We start from the raw sequence: 5,834 nt of genomic DNA on the forward strand, positions 1-5,834 counted from the left end.
ATTACCCCACGTGGAAATGATTTAGATTGCACTACAAAAAAATTAGTTTTTTGCGACGGCAAAACGCCGTCGCAAATACTCCAAACGCCGTCTCAAAAGGTTTTTTGCGACGGTCAGTGACTTTTTGCGATGGCAAGTGGGGGGTCGCAACAAAGGGGGTTGCAAAAGGGTTTTAGCGACGGCATAATGCCGTCGCCTTTGTTTTGCGACGGCAAAATGCCTTTTTTGCGACGGAAAAATTTTGTCGCAAATAACATGTAAAAATCTGAGTTTTTTTTTAGACGGCACTGTGTTGCCGTCGCTAAAAATGTCTTTTGCGACGGCAAAAAATACCGTCGCTAAAGGTTTATTTGAGACAGCCCCTGAGCTATCGCAAAGGACTATTGGCGACGGCAATAAAACCGTCGCTAAAGGCATTACATTTCAACCAATTCCCTATCTTTTGCAACAGTAAAGGTGCCGTCGCAAAAAATCTTGATTCAATTTTTTTTTTGAGATGGTGTGTGCTGCCGTCTCCAAAAAAAAAAAAAAAAAAAATGTAATAAAATTATTAAAATTATGAAAATGACCTGTATTAAATGAAAAATAACTTTAAAAAAAATCGATAATTACATAATAATATAAAAAGTCCAGTATATAAAAATTCATCCATAATTAAAAATATGAAAATAATCTTCCATTTTTTTCTTTTTGCTGTCATACATTGTACAAGAAAAACTAACTAAGCAATAATATAAAGCTAACAGAAGAAGGGCATCACTAGCATCATCTCACTAAAGTTTAGCAATAAGAACATATATCTTATTCACATCTTCATGTCTGCCATGGCACAGATGATTTCAAATGAACAGAATGGAAAAACAAGGAAAAATTATAGCTCTCAACACCGCCTTCTCCACTACTTTCACACTATGCACATATTCTTCCTTCAAGTCATCCGGTAGCCAATTACAAACCCTGAAAAATAAGGATTATATTAAAACTAGACTAAAACAAAAAATTTAAAATTAAAATGTGCATCCTTTGAAACCATCATTAGCTAAATTATCAAGACACACCGACAATTCTCCAAGTCACAAAATCATACACCTAAACACCAATCCCGCAACAGGTGACAAACATCAAATGTCTGAAATAAAAGCCACTACATTAATATGGCAATGATATCACAACAATTCAAACTAATTGGCCACTAGTACATGAAATTAAATCCTACAAAACTAACCCAATTAAACATGCTTCCTGGAATACAAGATAACTACATTTGATTACCATCCATGCCGTGATGAACTCAATTAAAAATCCCGCAAACCTGATTCAGCTCAACTCAACAAAGTCTGGAATTTCAAATTAAATTCCACTAAAATCATATTTCAACAAATTGGATAGCTTTAATTTCCATGGAACATATTAGCACCACAAAAACCCATTTGAATTTGGGATACAACATTACTACCACTATACTATATTAACTTTAAACATGAGATAGAACTTAATACCCTTCAACCCTTACTTGGAAAAACTGTAATCACGGTATGATGTAGTTATTGTTGTCTTCAAATATACAAATCTCATATATTTATAAAAAACCTATAAGAAACGTAAACCCAACTGAGATAGAACCTCTCAAATATACAAATCTCATAGAAACAAAAGAAAATCAACTTATTCTAATAGTTACTGTTTACATATATATATATATATATAATTAGTTGACATCAATCTCTAATATTTATTCATATTTTATTACATATATTAGAACTAAGTAGAAAACAATGATTGTTAGAAACTTTTATATGCCCCCTCTTGCCCTCACTCCCGCTTCCACTCCCATCCTCGCCCCCCAATTTGTGCAACTAAGATCAAAGCTATACATGATTGTGTAATGCCTATCACCAGAATCACAACAACAACATTCCACAATTTGTTACAAAAATATATAGTACATGGAAACTGATAATGGAGAAAGTGGCAAAACTAGCATGAGAGCATGAGCAATCATAGAGAAGAGTTCTCTTACGTACTTTCCAGGAGCTATCAACATCAGGAAACAGGTTTACATCTGCTTGACCACCACCTAAGAGCCAGAAATAGAACACATAACTGTTTTGAATTCTTTGGGAAGAATGAATACAAAGACCACTAAACAGAATCTCTATGAGAGTTGATCAATGGTAAGCAGCTAATAATGACAGAGTGTACAAACAGCACCAATCTAACTATCAAAGAAAACAGAAAAATCACCAGACCATATATACAGAGCGATATTATGTAAACAAGAAAGACACCTCACAATAATGACAATGATGCCCACACTTAAATAACTAGAATTCTTGATACCAAACATATTAAAAACCAGAAACCAACAAATAACAAAAATTTCCCAGAGAAAAGTTAAATCTGGAATGATACCTGAGATAGAGTCGAGTGCTAACAAGTCATAGTCTAAAACAACACCAACCTGCAGCCACAATATACTTTTAATCAAATAGAGTCAACCTACTTTAAAAAGTTACACAAAGAGAAAGTGAAATGGTTTTCTTTCTCAAAATTCAAACTTTGCCTCGTCATTTACCGATACCACTTCGAGGGAATATCAACCAATTGAAACAAAGAAGCAATGAAGGTGACCAAAAGTGGTCTGATTTACCATATACAACTTCCATTTTTATAATTGGAAAGTACAATAGTCTGATCTACCATGTAGGCGTACACTCTAGGTATCTAAAAGAGGGGACAAGAAGCAATGAAGGTGACCAAAGAGGAAAGCTACAGAGTCAGAAGTTTACACAAAGCCTCACTCAACTGGAACATCAAAGCTGGAATATAATAACAACATGAAGCATGCATGCATAATCTAATTACATATAACCCAAGAGATGAAAATAGGTCATAATTTGCCTATTCAATACCATACATTGAAAAAAAAAATTGTAATCAATTTGCATACTTAATTGCCTACTTCATTTTAACTTATCGCAATTCTAGCCAATCAAGCAACTTACAAATAACAAACTTTAATTGTAAACATGAAGCCTCATTAGCATAATCAGCATGAACTTCTTGTATCATAATCAAATGAGCACTTCTTTATATATCCCCCCCTAACCGCCGTTACACTGTAGAGCAATGAAGGTGCATCCTCTCTCTCCTCCACAGCCTAAACATCCCACCCCTTGTTGCATATTCTTCTAATCTAATAATAGATGGTTAACTCTACCACGAAAGTGCTCTGTAAATGCCTATTTTAAAGAACAGTATCTGATTCTTCTGCCGTAAGTTAGTAGTCAAATTGTGCTACTTACGTTGACAACTTGATTTAAAGCCAGCCTGCACATGAGTAACATGCTTTAGGCAGCTGGATTTATATAAAGCAAAAGAACAAACCAAATTTCATCCAAGATAGCTCTTGAATCACACGTCACATATTGTTTGCTTCTCAAGTTCTTAATTTCCAAAGAAAAATTCATAATAGCTAAAGATTTTCAATTCATGCTGAACATTTCATAAAGGAAGTCACAAGCTTCATCTTCTTTTCCCAATACAGGATTAGGACGAGATTCATGGCCAAAAAAATTCATTCACAAATCCTTTCAAATTTCAAGCAGGAAATTTACCATTTCTTGGCCATGAAATTTATATGTGTCCATAATGACAATTATAATCACTTCCTCACCTAAATATACTGTAACGCTCCAACCCTTTACACGTCATCGATATTGTCCGCTTTGGGCCACGCCCACACGGATTTGTTCTTCCCAGTGGGTCACCCATCCTAGAACTACTCCAGCCTAAGCACGCTTAACTGGGGAGTTCTAATTGGGATTTCACCACTTGGGAAAAGGCCTCGATACTATATAAGGGTCCAGGTTTTTACTTTTATAGCCCAGGAACTCCCCCTCCATTCCCGATGTGGGACACTAGGGCCTTACAATCCACCCCCCATAAGGCTGCACGTTCCCGTGCAGTAGCCTGCCAACTCGCAAGCCCGCCCACATGTACCGAGAGACGCCAGGGGCCCACACTCGGTACTCCGGAGAGTCGGCTCTGATACCATTTGTAACGCTCCGACCCTTTACACGTCATCGATATTGTCCGCTTTGGGCCACGCCCACACGGATTTGTTCTTCCCAGTGGGTCACCCATCCTAGAACTACTCCAGCCTAAGCACGCTTAACTGGGGAGTTCTAATTGGGATTTCACCACTTGGGAAAAGGCCTCGATACTATATAAGGGTCCAGGTTTTTACTTTTATAGCCCAGGAACTCCCCCTCCATTCCCGACGTGGGACACTGGGGCCTTACATATACAATCAAATACAATTCTATTGAAAACTAGTGTGACACATGTAGACACACCAATCACAACATTTATATCATAATCCTCACAGAAAATTAACTTGTATAATTTGAAAAAAAAAAATTTGTTGTGTCCAGTCCACAAGGAGCTGTATCTGTTAGACAATAATATAATCAGACAAATCATCAACCACAAAATCCAATATCTAGAACCTCACAATTTGATTTGTTGTATGTGCATCTTAAAAAAAATAAAAATAAATAAATAAAACAGATACGGACAATAACATTACCAATTTCCAATCATCATCAATCACAAGAAAGCCGGTAATTCTTTTATCCACAAGAGTCTTGAGAGCTGTCGATAACAAGGCCAGTCATATTTGATCTACATACCTACTAACCTTTTCTTACAATTTATTAGAACCTTAAATCTTGAAACTATAATTACTAAATATAATTACAATTTACAGTTTCAAAGTCAAGCCAATTTTTTCGAACTATAATTACTAAATATAACTCTATATATTTATATACATTTAAAAATATATATAATGTTTAAAATAAAATAAATTATCGTGTGGAGGTTGAGCAGTCGATTGTCGTGTTGATGATACTGAATCAGCCTAAAATTGTAGTAAAAGAGAAGTTGGTCCAAAACAAACACACAGATTCCAAAACAAACAGAACAGATCTGTTGGTCCAAAACAAACAAACAGAACAGATCTGTTCGATCGGTGCAGAGATGAGAGATCAGGGAGAGAGAGAGAGAGAAAGGCTTACCTGTGAGTCGATCGGTACAGAGATGCAAAACCAGAGAGTGAGACTTATGAGATGAGAGAGTAAAGGAGACAGATCAGATCAGATCAGAGAGATCTGATATATATATATATAAAACAAAAAAAAAACAACGATCGGGGCGAGAGAGAGAGAGAGAGATTGAGAGAGAGTTTACTTGTGAGAAGATCGGCGGTGCGATGATCGGTGCGATGAGATAAACAACGAGAGAGTCAGAGAGTGATCGGTGCAGATATGAAGAACAACGAAACGAGAGAGTGAGAGAGAGAGACAGTGATGAGTTGAACTTGAGATGAGACTGGGAGAGTGAGGAGACGATTAGGGTTTTTTCATTTTGGTAGAAATTAGGGATTTTGGCTCTAAGAGATTGAGGATTTTGGGGGGCGCGGGAATGGAAGAAAATGGGGAAACCGAGCGGGCGGGATTGAGAAAAATAATAATAATAATAATAATTTTCAACATAAATGAATATTTAAACAATAATAAAAAATAATAATAATTTTTATTTTTATTATAAATGAATATTTAATGAATGAAAAATTATTATTATTATTTTTTATTTGGTAGAAGTAAGGATAATATTTTAATGAAAAATATTTTCTATTAACAGTGATGAGTGAGTGAGTGAGAGAGACGGAGAGAGAGAGAGAAACAAATAGACAAAGAGAGAAAGAGATAAAGAGAGACAGGAAAAGAGAGAGACAGAAAAAAAGATAGAAGCAAGAGATGAACGATACA

At 35.8% G+C, this 5,834-nt stretch overlaps 1 long non-coding RNA gene across 1 annotated transcript; it reads right to left on the reverse strand.

Moving 5' to 3' along the window:
• Nucleotides 1–779: 779 nt before the first annotated feature.
• LOC145797169 (uncharacterized) lies at nt 780–5,139 on the reverse strand. Its single transcript, XR_014338367.1, has 4 exons — nt 5,082–5,139; nt 2,413–2,461; nt 2,025–2,077; nt 780–957 (listed from the first exon to the last, which is right to left on the reverse strand). It is a non-coding gene; the product is annotated as an uncharacterized LOC145797169 (long non-coding RNA).
• Between the last annotated feature and the right edge of the window lie 695 nt (nt 5,140–5,834).

Source organism: Camellia sinensis, chromosome 8 (genome assembly GCF_055761805.1).
Source record: "Camellia sinensis isolate YWXY chromosome 8, ASM5576180v1, whole genome shotgun sequence".
NCBI lineage: Eukaryota > Viridiplantae > Streptophyta > Magnoliopsida > Ericales > Theaceae > Camellia > Camellia sinensis.